This window comes from Orycteropus afer, unplaced genomic scaffold (assembly GCF_000298275.1).
Source record: "Orycteropus afer afer isolate SDZICR_OR568_19922 unplaced genomic scaffold, OryAfe1.0 scaffold00059, whole genome shotgun sequence".
NCBI classification, from domain to species: Eukaryota; Metazoa; Chordata; class Mammalia; order Tubulidentata; family Orycteropodidae; genus Orycteropus; species Orycteropus afer.
Window position 1 is genome coordinate 651,110 of NW_006921646.1, and position 17,689 is coordinate 668,798.

Consider the following 17,689-nt stretch of genomic DNA (forward strand, 5'->3'; position numbering starts at 1 on the left):
GCCTACCACCCCTGCTCCTTTGTCCCCCAAGTGCCCCCCAGCCCGGCTGAGCAGTAAAAGGACGTAAACGAGGACAAGTGGCTTTTATACAAAATATCTATATCAGATTCTTCTATATTGTACAGACTGGGGCATGCGCCCCCATCTACTGCCTTTTCTATTGACCGTCAGCTTCCCATCTGTACATGATATTGGGGAAGGTGAAGACCCTCCCCTTCATGCCCTCCTCCAAAAACAACAAACTTGCTTTTTTCCCTCTTTGAAACTGCATTTCTGTGTCTCTGTTTATCAAGGGTGTGTGTATATGAGAAGAAGAGAGAAAAAAAAAATGATTGGGAGGGAGGCCCAGAAACTATATAGAAGCACCTTGGAAATGGGAGGAAATGTCAGAGGTTATTCATAGAGTCTAAATTCCCATTTTTATGAACCTCCAAATTGGCAAATAGGTAAAATGAGGAAGAATGAGCCATGAAGCTGAAAGAAAGACTAACAGAAGTGGAGAGGTGTGTAGAAGTCAAACCCCAAATTTGCCCCATAGCATAGTGGCTAAGACACTTGCCTGCTAACCAGACGGCTGGCGGTTCAAATCCACCAGCCACTCCTCGGAAGGAATGTTGGGCAATCCTACTTCCGTAGTGATACTGCCTCGGAAACCCAAGAAGGGGTCGCTATGAGTCGGGGCCGACTCGACGGCACATAACAACAACAACAACAAAATTTGAATCACACATGCTGAAATCCAGGATCTCAGTAATACCAAGGGACAGCAGGAAAGTGGCTCAAGGGAGCAAGGCATCTTTGTAAACGGTGACAGGACCCTGATGTTGGAAGGGTAATATTGTCACTTGAAGCAAGTTTCTGTAGCTGGAAAATAAATGAGAGAAAGAGGTGGGAGGGCTGCGAGATCCTCCCTGCTCAATATCCAAGCCACCGGGTCACCCGGGCCCCCCTACCAGAGCAGGGCCAGGGACTACAGTTCCCATGAGTACAGAGCCGGTACCTGCCGGTGGCAGAGCTGAGTGAGGGGAGGGGCGGCCCAGGAGTTGTAGTTCTGTGTATGTTCAGGCAGCTGTAAGAGCAGGGCGGTGGGGCGTCCAGTAAACCCCGGCTGCCTCTCGGCTTGAGTTCTAACTACAGGATCTGAGCCTCAACCCCAGGGCGGTGGGGACAGGGGCGCAGTGCCACGCACTCTGTCTCCAGCAGTGTGCTGGCTCCACGCGGGCACCTGGAGGGGCACCCGCCTATTCAGGAGGGGTTCACGCACCCTCTCCCCCACAGCTCCTCTGCCCCTCACTTCCTGTTTCTGCTGCTCTTGGTGCCCCCACCCGCCCTGACCCACATTCCTATGGCCCACATGGTTTTCGCATGGTTCGCCGTCTCGCTGGCACCCAGCAGCGGAGGTAGAGCCCTCCCGGGTCTTCGGACGAGGCAGATTCCACGCTTGGGACAGCTGGTTTGTTCCCCTTGCCCATGGTACCCTCGATACCGCAGATTCAGGCGGTCACCCTCCAGCCCCGCAAGTACCGAAGACCTGGTGACCTGGTGCTCACCCCCGCAGACAGCGAGCCTTGCAGAAATAGATGGCACCCACTTCACCCTATAGGAGCCCCTGTCTACACCTGCCTTCCAGGAACCCTTCATCTTAATTTTCCTTCTCTCGGATCCCAGCTATCCAGGGAGTGTGACGCTCCCGGGATGTGGGGACCAGCCGGAGAAAGGTGGGCGTTGTTCCTGGATCTTTGTGGGAGAGAACCAGATGGGAGGAATCGGGTGGAAGCTGAAACGTGTGGAATTAACTCGACTCTCCTGATTCCAGGGACTGCTGGAGCGTCACCACCTCATTCTCTCCATTTTCTGCCCTAACCGCCCCTAGTATTCTGCTCTGTCTCTGCCTCCTTGGCCCTTCCTGCTTCCTGCTGGAACAACCTCCGCTCCCACCACCTGTCTCTCCCCTCCTATGCCCTCGATCCCTTCTCAATTTCTCCCCACTCTCCCTTTCTCTTTCCTCCTCGTGCCCCCTCTCTACAGTAGTGCTCCCTTGCCCTCTCCCACTCCTATGACTGTGAACTTTGAAGACATAGATAGCTATCTAGGTGGGAAGAACCCCTTGAGCCCCACCCCCCAGAACTACTGAAGCAAAGACTCTGGAAGGGAGGCCAGCAATCTGTGCTTTCAGCAGACTTTTCTCCAGGTAATTCTGATGCACACCCAATGCTAAGAACTGCCACAGTAGAAGCTCCAGAAAATATCAGCTCCCTCGCTCCTAGGGCAAATGGCAAGTGTCCCACATAGGAGAGGTGCCAAACCTCCCAGAGGGCCAGTAGGGTGGACTGGAAGGGTCTCACAGAGGAGGCAGGACTGGGCTGCATTGGATGGGGTGGTGGAAAGAGAAGTCTTTCTATAAGAAGGAAGACTGCCCCCACCCATCATTTTACTTCTCTCAGGCTTCTCAGCCCCCAGACCAACACAGATCGTATGTCTGAAGCCAGAAGCTGAGTGCTGGAGCCCAGGGCCTCAAGAGCCTGGGGAAAGAGCCGTCCTGGAGATCCCTGCCCAGGTGAGGCCTACTTCAGAGGGCCCCATGCTTGCCTGGCAGGTTTTAAAAGCCTGGCAAACTGCTCATAGGACAGTTGTGTCTTGGGTTTCCCCACCACCCCACACTACAGCTTGGGTAGAAGTTTGGGGTCCCTGAAGTCACTGACCACTACTTTGGTTTCAGAGGGTCACTCAATCTCTACTCTCCCATCTCTGTCCTTTCTGCTGTCTCACATCTTGCTGCTCTCACCTTTGTCTTACACACACACACACATACAACCATACATCCTAGGAGTGAAGGAAGTGGAGAAGGCATGACAGACACCCTCCACCAAACCCTTATCCTCAGTGGCCCCCCAATCCCTCAGCTGTTATAACTGAATTTTCTCTACCTCCTCTACCATGTTTGTTGTTGTTGTTATTTGCGGTCGAGTCGGACCGACTCATCGCGACCCCTCCTTGGGTTTCTGAGGCAGTATTACTACGGGAGTAGATTGCCCCATCTTCCTAACGAGGAGTGGCTGGTGGGTTTGAACCGCCAGCCTTCTGGTTAGCAGTCAAGTGCCTTAGTCACTACGCTACCAGAGCTCCTTCCTCTACCATGGTCCCCCTCAATAGCCTTTATCCTGCCTGGGAGTAGAAGTCCCCTCCTGCTGCTCCTACCTCTCCCCTCTCCTGGCACAGCCTGGTGAACAGCCCTTTTTCTGCCCCAAATATGGGAAGCACTTTGGCCCAGGAACCCACTGGGCCCAGCATCTACACTCTCACATGGATGACTGGCTCTACTCTTGCAGATGGTGTAGCTGCGACCTCTGCCACAGCTCACACCTAGCTACCACTACTGCACACAGCTGCTCGAGTGTCCCTACTGCTGCTGGCAAGGGCTTTTCTGGAGCTCCAGCCTGCTGCAGCACTTCTCTATACACACAGGTGAGCAGCCCAATGTCTGTGCCAACTGTGGATGGGGTTTTGGCCACCACCTCAGGCTCATCTGCCATGAGAAGTGGCACTAGGGTGAGAGACTCTGCCCCTGTCCTGAGTGTGCCAAGCACTTCACCCAGAGTGCCAACTGGCCCAGGCACCTGGAGAAAGCAAGCTACCTATGTAGTGGCTGTGACTTCAACCAGCACTTAGCTTGTAGCCGACCACTGGGGCCCCTACTGTCCCTGCCAGTCCACTTGCAAGGACTATGGCCTGCTCTTTGCCCAGGCACTGGCAGTAGCCTGCCACCCTGGTAAGAAACCCTTCCTCTGCCCCCTCTGTGGGTGTGCCTTCTGGTACAGCTCCAACCTGGTACAGCCCTACTGCACACAATGGGGACAGGCCCTACCCCTTTGGCCTCTTTGGCTATGGCATCACTCAGAGCTCCCACCTGCTGCATAACCAGGCCACACATGGTGGCAAAAATGGGAAAGAGCATGGTAGGCAGGCAGAGAGTGTGTAGGGAAGAAGGTCCAGAAGTAAAATTAGGGCCCCAGTGGAGCCCCGCTTCAACTACAGCAGTACTTTAGGAGGGCATAGGGGCAGCCTTGATGACAGACCCCTTCACAGAGTGACTGCACCTTCTGTGGGACACGTACTGGAACTCCCACCCCACTCCCAGTAGAACAACTTTTAGAGCAAACACGTCAGTGGCCAGAGTGACTCTCCTGGACTTACTCACAGCTGGACCCAGGCTGGCACTGAGGAGGGAGCTGACATCATTCACACTTATAGAAAGTTTAGTTGAGAGTTATTCTTGGGCGAGAGTTGCAGCAAGTTAATTGTTACTCTTCATGTTAAAGGTCAAGGTGGCCTTAGTTCTTGTACTAACTTCCTTCCAAGTATACTCTTTGGAACTTGTGAGGTGTCAAAGAGAGGTTTGATCATGGACATGATCAAAAAGGAAGTAAAGAATCAGAGATGAAAGGAGTCATTTGGGAGACCAATGATCAGTTTCACTCTTTTCAGGAATATGTATAGTGTCCATTACATACCAGGACCTGAGCATTGCAAGGATATGATGGAGCCCTGCTTTCAAATAGCGTTCAGTGTGAGCATCTCAATATTGAGTCCAGCATCCACTCCTATCAATTTTATCTGCTGTAACATCTTTCAAGTCTGTCCACTCCTCTCTATCTGCCCACCACCCAGGTCCAGCCATCATCAGCCTCCCCTGGATCACTGCAATAGCTGCCTTACTGTTCTCCCTGTAAGAGGCTGGGAATGGCCTTTTCTAATCCACACATTCATGGTTCAGTGGTAGGATTCTTGCCTTCCGTGGCAGAGACCCTTGTTCGATTCTCAGTGCATTCACACACAGCCACCCCCTCTCCGTCAGTGGAGGTTTGTATGTTCCTGTGATGCTGAATAGGTTCCAGCAGAGCTTCCAGGCTAAGACCGACTAGGAGGAAAGGTCTGGTGGTCTGCTTTTGGAAATCAGCCAGTAAAAACCCTATGGATCAGAACAGATCGATCCCCAACTAATCATTAGGGTGGCACAAAACTGGGTACCGTTTCCTTCTGTTGTGCATGATATCACTATGAGCTGGGGTCACTGGGTCTGGGTTGCCAGGAGTCAGGTCAACTGGAGGGCAGCTAACAACAATGGACACTGCACACCTGTGTTAGCGAAGTCTTTTTGATATGCAAATCTGATTGTTTCAGGCATCCTACTTAAGCCCATTCAATGGATTCTCACTGATCTTAAGTTAAAGAACTAAGTCCTTAACCTGGCCTCTAAGGCCCTACAGACCCCTCCAGCCTCATCTCTCACCCCTCGCTCTTCCCTTCACTCCTTGTGTTCCAGTCACACAGGCCTTCTTCCAATTTCCCCTGTCTCCCCCGACAGCCTTTACAAGGGCTGGCCCTCTGTTCCCTCCCCCTCCCCTCTCTAGTTGTTCTTGTTGTTGCTGTTGTTATGTGCCATCGAGTTGGACCTGACTCATAGCGACCCCTCCTTGGGTTTCTGAGGCGGTATCACTACGGAAGTAGATTGGCCCATCTTCCTTCCGAGGAGTGGCTGGTGGATTTGAACCGCCAGCCTTCTGGTTAGCAGTCAAGTGCCTTAGCCACTATGCTACCAGAGAGCCTCTCTAGTTAGTCCCTCTCCATTCTTCAGATCTCAGCTCATTTATCACGTTCTCATGGAAGGTTCCCCAACCTTCCTCTCACTGTCAAACTTCCCTTTTCTGAGCTCCCACACCAAGGTGTACCTTTCCTTGGAAACACTTGACATATTTGCAGTTCTGTGTTTTTTTGGTGATTATTTAAGGACCAGTTAAGGAGACATCCTTCAAAATCCAGGAGGGGGATACCTAGGCAGTGCTGCAGTCCCCCCTCATGGGGGTGGCACAGGCCACCTGAGACCAGTCAAATGGCCAGAGTTGGGAATTAGGTTCAGGAACCAGAACCAAGATAAGATTCTCTCTGAAGCAGATGGAGCACTGAACACTTGGCCAGAAAAACTGGGTTCAAACTCTGGGGTCCAAAGGTTTAGGTCAAACTGAGATGCAGGTCAAGGTCATAGGGCCCAGAGTTAGGAGTTGGAAAGAGGTGGGATCAGGGGAGTGCGCCATGACTGATCGGGAGAGGTTCTGGGCAATGGGAGTCGGGCTCACCTTTACAAAGCTGGTGGGTGCATGGCAGTGGGGTCTGGGGAAAAGAAGCAGAGGTGGTTGGGCAGACAGTGGCAGCAGGACTGGAAGGAGAACTCAGACATGGTAAGAAGCTAGAAAGTAAAATTGCCAAGACTTGGCCATTAGATCCTAGGGGAGGAGCAAGAGAGCAACCTGGGATGCCTCCCATGTTTCTGGCATGGGCAAATGGGTAGTTGGTGATTCCATCGACTGAAATGAGGAACAATGGAGAAGGGGCAGGTTTGAGAGAAAAGGTGAATTTAAATTTGGGAATATCCAGTGCTTGCTTGATAAGTTGAGACTGAAACATTAAATTTGAAGATCTGGTGGCACAGTGCCTAAGGCATTTGGCTGCTATCAGTCGGTGGGTGATTCAAACCCACAAGATTTTCTGCAGGGGGAGGATGAGGCAATCTATGTCCCTAAAGATGTACAGCTTTGGAAACCCAATGGGGATTGTTATGAGTCAGAATCGACTGAATGGCAGTGGGTTTTTTTTTTTTTTTTTTTTGGTATACCTATATATAGCACAAGGAGCTCTGGTGGCATAGTGCCTAAGGTATTTGACTGCTAACCAGAAGGTTGCGGTTTAAACCCACCAGCCACTCCTCAGAAGGAAGACAAGATAATCTACTTCCGTAAAGATTTTCCACCTCAGAAACCCAATGGGGGTTGCTATGAGTTGGAATCGACTCAATAACAGTGGGTTTGGTTGGGGACGGAGTGATAAATAAGACATATCTGTGGAGGTTGGGAGAGAGATCTGGGCTAGAAAAATACACTTAGGGGTCACTGGCATAGGATGATAGTTGAAGCCATGTAAGAATGCCCAAGAGAAGTGTGTGCATGAGAAAAGAAGGGGTGTGAACCTCTCTTCTGAGGTGGATTTCTGGGTGGGCTTAGACTGCCAACCTTTTGGTTAGTGGAGTGCTTAACTGTTTGCACACCTAGGGACTCCTCAAAGCAATAATAGCCTTTTATTAATGCTCACAGTTTCTGTGGGTTAGGATTTTGGTCAGGGCACAGCCTGGACAGCTTGTCTCTGCTCTTCAATGTTTGGGAACTATGCTGGGAGCTAAAATCATCTGAAGGCTTGTTCGCCTACAGGTCTCTGGTAGTTGATGTCAGCACACTGGTACAACGTGGTGGCCAGTTTAAGGATAAGAGAACTGAAGGGGAGAGATAGAACCCTGACATTTGAGGGGCCCAGGACAAGAGTACAAACAAAAAAATATAAAGTTGCATGAATTTTACCTGACCTATTCAAGTTGTGTGTTTGACTAAAATAATGAAAATGAGCCAGAAAATTATTATTGTCAAATCTACAATTTGAACAAATCTGATAAAACCCTTGAAACTTCATATTCTTTATTGATTTAATTATTGATCAAAACAATGAGGATTATGTGGCCTCTATTTGTACTCTTTTCCCAGTTTTTAAAAATTTAAGAGGCTACTTCTTTGAAAATAGCTTCTTTTCTATTTTCAGCTTACTTCTTTGAGTTTCACATTCATATTTTCCATTTCTGTCATGACCCAAATTTGTACTCATTCTCAAAGATCTAGGAATAAAAAATGAAATATAACTGTAGCCGAATTATACAAAACTTAACTGTATCTTCAACAAAATATGTACAGTAAATGTTTTTAATAATCCTTGAAATGACTTTAATATGTTTGTCAGTTATTTTTCCTCTCAAATATTAAAAAACAAAAAATCTGTTACATTTAAAGGCTTACTGCAAAGTATATTTAAAAAAAAAAAAAACTAAACTCATTGCCACCTTTGGGTTTCCAAGGTGGTAAATCTTTTTGGAAGTAGATTGCTCAACCTTCCTTCCATAGAGTATCTGGTGGGTTTGAACCACCAACGTCTGGTTAGCAGTCAAATGCCTTAAGCACTACGTCACCAGAGCTCCAATGCAAAGTGTAATAGATAATAATCAGTGTTATAAATCAAACTACATAAAGCTGAGTTTTACATTTTGAAATTTTTATTAAATTATATTGTTGTTTGTTTGTTATGTGCTGTCGAATCAGACTCAACTCATAGCAACCCCTCCTTGGGTTTCCGAGGCAGTATCACTACGGAAGTAGATTGCCCCATATAAAACATCAAACTACGTCCATCTATTAAAGATATCGAGAGTCATTATCATACTTTACACAAATCATGCGTAGACCTATAAGCATACAAATTTAACAATGATAAGAATTGTTGATATGCAGCTGTTGCAAATCCAGCACTAATACCTGAGGACTCTGGGACCATGAATGGATATCCCTAGAACACAAAGAAAAGCAGGGAAAAATGGACCCTTGCTACTACTGAGAAATGATACTTTATCATATGATTTGAGAGGTAATGTTTGAAAAGTTAATTAATTTGTATTTTTTCTTATCTAAGCAATTCCACAGCAGCTCTGCTGGCACTGTGGTTAAAGCACTGGGATGCTAACCAGATGGTCAGCAGTTTGAATCCACCAGCTATTCCATGGGAGAACAATGAGGCAGTCTGATTCTTTAAAGATTTACAGCCTTAGAAACCCTATGGGGCAGTTCTACTCTGTCCTAAAGGGTCATTTGTGAGTACCAATTGACTTGATGGCATGGGTTTTTTTTTGTTTCTCAGTAAGCACTTTTGCTTAAAGGAGCTCTAGTGCCATAGTGGGAGCTCTGGTTGTGTAGTGCCTAAGGCATTTGACTGCTAAGGCTGATAGTTCAAACCCACCAGCCACTCCTCGGAAGGAAGGTTGGGCAATCTACTTCCCTAGAGATACTGTCACTATGAGTCAGGATTGACTCAACGGTAGTGAATGAGTGGCATAGTGGATAAGGCATTATTTGGTTGCTAACCAGAAGGTCAGCAGTTCAAGCTTACCAGCCACTCCACAGAAGATGGGGCAATCTACTTCCATAAAGATTTATAGCCTCCAAAAACCAACAAGGCTCTATGAGTCAGAATCAACTTGATGGTAGTGAGTTTTTATTTGTTTTTTGAGTTTTCTAAGGCACTTGCCTGCTAACCAGAAGGCAATCTACTTCCGTAATGATACCGCCTCGGAAATCCAAGGAGGGGTCACTATGAGTCGGGTCTGACTTGATGGCATATAACAACAACAACGACTGCTTAAATCCTCCCTACACTCCAAAGCATGTGTGCCTTAGAAATTGGCAGAAGTATAACCTCAAACTTTCACAGTATTGGGTTGTAGTCATTTTTTGTTTCCAGGACACATGGCCAGAGATTGCAGAAACATTTCTCTGGGGTCTGAACAGTGTTAATTATGAGAGCAGATGTTCAGGATTTCAGGTTGTGCTATGCCAACACTGAAGGCCTGATACTAAGTGACAGAGGCATACAGGTATCCTTTAATAAATGCTGCGTGGGACAGGTTGTGTGTGATAGGAAGGGCCTCAAAGCATGTGGACCAGGTACGGTCCCTTTTGTCCATATCTGAGAATGATAAAACTTGTGGGGTAAGATTATGATTTTGGTTTGTGGTATCTTTGAGGCATCCAAGTAGGGATGCCAGGTAGGCAGTCAATATACAAGTCTGTATAGAGGAAGTATATAAATTTGAGCTCAATCAGCAGATAGGAACTAAAGCCATGATACAGATGTGATTTCTTGGAGGGAGAATGTAGAGAGAAGAGAGGAGGAGTTCAGGACTGAACCTTGATGAAATCCAACTTGGCCAGATCTTGCAGGATGAACCAACAAAGAGTGAAGGTACCCAGAGGGCTAGGTAGAAAAGCCAGAAGAGTGTGAAGTCCAGGAGGCCAAAGAAAGAGTGTTTAGAGAAAGAGTTGGTAAACAATGTTGAACACTTGTGGAAGGTCAAGTAAGAGGAAAACTAGGAAGGTGGATTTTCTGATTTGAAGGCTACTGGTGATCTTTGCAAAAGCATTTGAATGATAAGGTAGAGGTAGACATCAGCTGGAAGGAGTTGCGTAGTGAATGGAAGTGAAGAAACAGATCATATTCCTCAGGCTTTTCATTATTGAAAAATGTCAACATACAGAAAAATTGAAAATATGGTACAACCAAAAAAACCAAACTCACTGTTGTTGAGTCAGTTCGAGTCATAGCGACCCCTCCTTGGGTTTCCAAGGCGGTATCTCTACGGAAGTAGATTGCCCAGTCTTCCTTCTGAGGAGTGGCTGGTGGGTTTGAACTGCCAGCCTTCTGGTTAGCAGTCAAATGCCTTAGGCACTATGCCCCCAGAGCTCTGGTCATCTGTATTTCCATTACTTTGATTTAACAATTTATTGTTTAATTATTTGTAATTCTTGAACCATTTGAAAATTGAGAAAACCATGACACATCACTCCTAAATACTTCAGCATGCACCTCCTAAAAATAAGGACTTTATCTGACATAACTACAGTATCATTATCACATCTAAGAAACTAACAGTAGGTCATAATATTATCTGGTATCCAGAACACACTCAGATTTCCCCAGTTAACAACGACAATAAAGTCTTTTATATAGGATTTTTCAAACTAGGTTCATGCACTGCTTCTCTGTAGTGAGAGTGCATGTCTAGCCATGAGGGAACAGAGAGATAGAGGTAGTAGCCAGAGAAGGAAGTGAAATGGAGGCAGGGGTTATTTATGTTTTGTTTTTAAGAGAGGCTTGGGCATACTTGGGAGCTCTAGTGGCGTAGTGCCTAAGGCATTTGACTGCTAACCAGAAGGCTGGTGGTTCAAACCCACCAGCCACTCCTTGGAAAGAAGATTGGGCAATCTACTGCCATAGTAATACTGCCTCGGAAACCCAAGGAGGGGTCGCTATGAGTCAGGCCCGATTCTACGGCAGTGCGTTGTGTTGTGTTGTGTTGTGTTGCATTGGACATACTTACATGCTAATGGGAAGAACTGAGAAGGAAAGATGGAAGATTCAGGAGAAAAAAGGAGTAATCAATTATGTAAGTTCCCTGAGACTAAAGCAACCAAATACATTGCTGTCAGCTTGATTCCCACTTACAGCGACCCCGTGTGCTTCAGAGTGGAACTACGCTCCATGGGATATTTTTGGCTGTAATCTTCCTGGAAGCAGATCTTCAGGTTTTTCTGTGAAGCCACTGGGTGGCTCTGAACTGCCAACTTTTAGGTTAGTAGTCAGGCACAAGTTGTTTATATCACACTACCCAAATGATGCAGAACATGGGTACAGAGACAGGCAGAAGGAGGGCATTCCTCCAGTCCAGTGGGTCTCCAAGTGGGATCCTTGGACCAGCATCAAGCCTCCCCTTGGAAACTGGCAAGAAATGAAAATTTATGGGCACCTCCTCAGACTTACTAAATCAGAAATGTGTTTTAACGTTCCTTCTAGGCAATTCTGCTGCGCACCAAAGTTGGAGAACCTCTTCACTCTTCTGACATGAAGGGAGAGCAGTGGGTTGATTGGGCACAGATGCAGGATCTGGAAATAGGTGATTGAGGGAATTTCTCTCTGATGACTTCAGTTTTCTATGTGACATAGAAGGTGAAATCATCAGCTGAGAGTGAGGGGAGAGACAGAAAGAAGAGCCTCTTGGGATCGTGAGGTTTAAAATAGCCATTGACTAGAGTAGTGTGGAGTGGGAGCTCTGGTAGCATAGTGCCTAAGGCACTTGACTGCTAACCAGAAGGCTGGTGGTTCAAACCCACCAGCCACTCCTCAGAGGGAAGATGGGGCAATCTACTTCCATAGTTATACTGCCTCGGAAACCCAAGGAGGGGTCGCTATGAGTCAGGTCCGACTCAACGGCACATAACAACAACAACAAAGTAGTGTGGTTGAGTTGCTAAGGAATGCCGGGAGCCTTTCTGGGTTGATGAACATGAATGAGGAGTGGTGACCATTTCCTAGTTGTGTGACTTTCTCCAACACTTGTTGACTAGCAGAGTAAAATCCTGGAGAAAATAGATCGTGGGGCTCATGGAGGGTTGGTGTTTTGTCACATGGATGCACAGGATAACAATAGAGAGGGACAAGAGGGTTTGGGATATTGTCAAGAGATTTGTTGAAATGAAGGACAATAGCATGAATGCTGGATAGAGAGGAATTAAAGATAGGAAAGAGCTAATGGATTGGAAGAGAGGCATCATTGATCTGGAGGTCCCAGGAGTCAAAAAATTGTTGTGAGTAGAGTTGACAAATAGCTGGGTGGAAGATTAGAAGATGGCAGCCAAGAATCAGCTACTTGAATGAGGGATTCTCAAGGAGGGGCAGCTTCAGGTGACAAGGTCCAGCATGTGAAATGAGAATAGGTAGCTGAGTTGAAGTGGAGAAGGCCCTGGGGATGAAGTCACCAAGTTGCTGAGAGGCCAGGTGAAGAATGGGTCCACCATGTGGATAATGAGTAGCCCATGAGTGGACTCAGTAAGAAGAGAGACAGTCAGCCAATGCGAGCATCCCTCTGAGTGAGGTGGAGAGGTCTGACAGTGGCAGATGGTAGTAATGAGAAGGGAAGACATTCTAGCCCAATGGATGAGGCTTAGAGGTAGAGGATGATTTTAAACCAGGAATTGGGGGCTGGAAGAAGAGTAGTCTGGAAGCAGCAATTTGGACCAAAGGAAAACACTTTCACCTATAAGAAAATAAACAGCTCTTATTTCAGAAGACTTCAGGGGAGTTCACCCTCAAGGGAGACTTAAATTTCAGTGAAGGCAGGAAGTGGAGTGAATGCTCCAAGGAGAAGTTAAGGTGATGAGGGGGTTTGAGTTTATTGGAAAGCATGGGGGCAGGTTAGGGAAGGGGCAAGTGGAGGGCTGGGTCAGAGCCAGAAAGTACAGAGAGTGTTCTGGAGTTAACAGTGCAATAGTGGGCTAGGGAGTTACATTTTCACTATTAAATTATAAAAACAGGGGGTGGGAGGCAGATTGGATTTAAGCCAGTCACTCTCTTGGAGGCTGTAAAAAGTGGTGGTTTAAGCACGTGGCCTCAGGACCCAGACCTCCCCAGATACAAATCTCAGCTTTGTCACCCATTGTTGTTTCAGGCTGTTGAGTCGATTCCGTCTCATGGCGACCCCATGTGTTACAGAGTAGAACTGCTCCACAGGGTTTTCTTGGCTGGACATCATGTTTGGTAAAGTAGAGGATCAATGAAAAAGAGGAAAACTGTCAACAAGATGGATTGACACAGTGGCTGCAAAAGTGGGCTCAAACATGGCAATGATTGTGAGGATGGAACAGGACTAAGCAGTGTTTCATTCTCTTGTACGTAGGGTCTCTATGAGTTGAAACTGACTTGATGGTACCTAACAACAATGACAACAATCTTTACAGGAGCCGACCACCAGGCCTTTCTTCTGCCATGCCAAAGTGGGTTTGAACTGCCAACCTTTTGGCTACGGGCCGAGTATAAACTGTTTGCACCCAGGGACCACTAGTCATCTATAACGTTGACTAAGAGTCTCTGGTTCTCGATTTCCTCTGCTGTAAAATGGAAATAATAACAGTATCTACCTCACAGGGTTACTATGAGGATTCAATGACTTGGTACGTTAAATGTTTAAAACTGCCTAGGCAGGTGCCTCAGATATTCTCAGTGGTGGCCTGAGCCACCAAGACCCTGGGGACAGCTCCACGACCCTGGGGAGTAAGTGAGCATCATCTTGGCCGCTTTGCTTGCCTGGACCTCTTTTGCTACCAAGCAGCAGCAACAACTTGGATGGGAATGATGAGTGTGATGAAAAGTTATGAATGCAAGAGCTGTATGGAGACACCAAGAATGACAAGATCCAGGAAGATCCAGGGGGAGAAACCAATTCCTTCCAACAGCAGCCAGCTGACACTTTCTACATGTGGGATCTGGACAAAGCTTGGTTCCCCGAGATCACTGAATATTCCATTATATCCCTACATATCAGGCCAGTTATGGTTTTTCTAATGATGGTGCTTCTAGCTTTACTGTATAAGAACAAGATATCAATGTAGATGCAGAGGGATCTCCCCACAAAGGAAAACGCTGAGCACACTGGTTGCAAAAAGAGGGGAGAAAGAAGAAAGGCTGAATCAGTATGGTTGCATGTTGAAGAAGACATAAATACAAATAGACATGTGTCTGGTTTGCCTCCTGACATTACGATGGATGAATTTATACAGCTTATGTCCAAACCACTGTCAGTTTGTCATAGCATTGTGGCTTATATGTTGCTATGATACTGAAAGCTATGCCATTGGTATTTCAAATACCAACAGGCTCACTCATGGTGGACAGGTTTCAGTGGCGATTCCAGAACAGGACAGTCTAGGAAGAAAGGCCTGGCAATCTACTTCTGAAAATTAGCCAATAAAAACCTTATGGATCACAAAGAATGTCATCTAATATAGGTTGGAGGGTACCACACAATATATGCAACAGTGCACTGAATCATAATCATGAAGATGGTGCAGGGTAATGTTTTGTTTTGTTATACGTAAGGTAAGGCCACCATAAGTTGGAATGGACTTGACAGCAACTCACAACAACAATATGTCCAAGTTTGGCATTATCATGAGTGATCCCCAGAAGAATTAAAGGTTAAGCTTTACAAAAGATAACCAAGGAAATCTTAAAGGAGGTAGTCTTTGCTATTACTTAAGGAATCTGTGGGTCTTCCATTAAAACTTTTGGATGAAGATGGAATTAAAGGCTACAAATTCCATGTTGAGAAGGCAGGGTATCAGCTGAAAGGGGAATATGACTCCTCAAAAAAGAACAAGTGGGAAGACTGCAAGAAGCGGCTGCCTCTGCAACTAAAGCAGTCAGATTACAGACCTGAGAGGAGAGCTGGGCCATCCTGAATGTACCATGGGGAGCTGTCATCATCAAAACTGCCCCCTCTGGATCGAGAAGTTGGACCTGCGGGCTCGGGACTGTGGTCGCAGGGGACATCAAGCTCAATTGGCATAACATACTACACAAAACCACTGTTCTTCATCCTACTTTGGTGAGTAGTGACTGGGGTCTTAAAAGCTTGCAAGCAGCCATGCAGATGCAACAATAGGTCTCTCCTCATCCAGAGCAAAGAATGAAGGAAACCAAAGATGCATAGAAACAATCAGTCCAAGGGACTGACAGACCATAAGATCCTCAGCCTATACAACTATGAGACCAGAAGAACTAGATAGTGCCCAGCTACCACTGTCACTTTGGGGATTGGTACAAGAGATCCTGGATAGAGTGATGAAAAGTTATGAATGCAAGAGCTGTATGGAGACACCAAGAATGACAAGATCCAGGAAGATCCAGGGGGAGATTGGGATTGGTACAAGAGACCCTGGATAGAGTGAGAGAATAATGTGGAACAAAACTCAAAATCATTGAAAAAAAAAGACCAGCATTATTGTAAAAAGTCAAGGAAAGGTTCATATATGGAAGGAAACTTTCTTTGTTGGTTACCAGGGGTGGAGGGGTGGAGAGGGAACGCTGCAAAAAAAAAAAAAAAGCATTGACCCATGTCTCTTTAGTTTTGTGTATTTCATTGTATATAAATTATATGTCAATAAAATATATTTTAAAATATTAAAAGGGACAGGTTTGCTGGTCTGATCGAGCCTGATGAGACCCCTGAGACTATGGCCCCTAGCTACCCTTCAGGTCTGGAATTGAACTCACTCCCATGGCTTCCAGTCAAACAATAGATAGGCATATGGGGTAAACATTTACATCAGGTAGATACACTCCTTGGAGTGATCAATAGTGGGAGGACAGAAGGGCAGTGTTTGCATAGGGAGACAGCTGGGGGTGTGGGCAGGAGTGCATGGGAGGGAAGGACTAGGGAAGAGGTAACTAGGGGTAGGAAGCGGGAAGAGAGCTATGACACTGTGGGGAAATGCAGTCAATGTCATGAAACAAAATGTGTATGAATTGCTGTATGGAAAATTACTTTGCTCTGTAAACTTTCACCCAAATCAAAATTTGGTAAAAAAAAAAAACCACACCAAACAACTGCCTCCTCCAGTGAGAAAGCCTAGGAGCAGAACACCTACCCCAGGGAGATGCACCTATCTACTCTAGAGATACACCCATTAGATCAGTCAACCGTGAGAGGTCAGAAGGGCAGCATTTGCATAAAGGTAAAGCTGGACAGACAGGAATGCATAGATAAGAAGGATGCAGGGAATGGGTAGTCATGGGGAGGGGATGGGCAGAGGGCTATTTATTGTTGGGATTATAATTGGTGCCCTGAAAGCAGATGTGTATGAACTATTGCGAGTAAAATGAATATGCTTGGTAAATTTGCACCCAAATCATAATAAAAAATTAGAAGAAAGAAAAACAACAACTGTCCCCTCCATCAAAAATTAGATGAGGAAAGACCTTCAGAGTAGAGTGTTCAAAGTTTTGACAAATTGGGATGCCCCTTGTCTTTAATAAGCACTCAGATGGTGTAGCCACTGTGTCCTTTAGGAATGCAGAGGAAGCTGATGATTGTATTAAAACCCTCGATGGAAGGTGGCTTGGTGGTCGTCAAATCAGGGTTCAAGCATGGGATGGGACTACCAGATCATCAGGTTGAAGAGATCTCAAGAGAATGGAGGAAAGGCAGAGAGGATGAGAGGCTTTTCTTGATGCTCCTGAGACAACAGAGGCCACCAGAGTCTGACTTAATCACATCCAAGGCCTTTAAGGGAGCTCTGGTGGCGTAGTGCCTAAGCCATTTGACTGCTAACCAGAAGGCTGGCAGTTCAAACCCACCAGCCACTCCTCAGAAGGAAGGCTGGGCATCTACTTCCATAGAGATACTGCTTCAGAAATCCAAGGAGGGGTTGCTATGAGTCAGATCTACTTCATGGCAGTGAGTTTGGTTTCTGGCCTCCCAGGCTTGGAGTAAACACATTTCTACCCTCCAGGATTTCCTTACCTGAATTCTAGCAGCTCACACTAAGTATCAGTTCTCTGTTGGCCCCAGGCCAATCTCTGTGGCTACACAGAAAAGAACTGCAGGAAATTCAGGAATAGAAATGGATACTGACACTTCAGAATAAAATTACTAGATCTCAGAAGGTAAAGTGGGGAAAAGAAATTCAGGGAACAGAGAAGCCTTCAGGCCAGTTAATCTAACCTTGGAGTGACTAAGAAATTCAGAGTTTTCTTGAAAAATGGGAATTCCTTGATCATGAGGTACATCTAGACATGAAAAACAGGAATCATACCTTATCAGAAGGGGAAAATGCAGAGCAGAATTTCAAATTCTCATGGAATCCAGACTTTCTGGAGTCATGGAGGCTGGGTGAACTCCCAAAACGATTTCCCTGAAATGATCTTTAAACTTGAAACCAGTTACCAGGGGTGGAAGGGGAGGGGAGGAAACACTGCAAAAATAAAAATTAAAAAAAAAGCAACCTTTAAACCAATAATATCATCTGAAGTCTTCTTTAAACCAAACAATAGTTTAATTAATAAGGAATGTCTGCCTAGAGCATTGTTTTTTTTTAAAGAACTGTCTATGAGAGATCAACAACAGCCACTGGAAAGATTGGGTAGACTCAATGGAGAGAGACTGAAACCATTCCTCTTGAGAACAGGAACTAGACAAGGATGCCCGCTATCACCA

General features: G+C 46.2%; 1 pseudogene; it reads left to right on the forward strand.

Moving 5' to 3' along the window:
* Positions 1-468: 468 nt before the first annotated feature.
* LOC103195801 lies at positions 469-16,651 on the forward strand (annotated as a pseudogene).
* Positions 16,652-17,689: the final 1,038 nt, after the last annotated feature.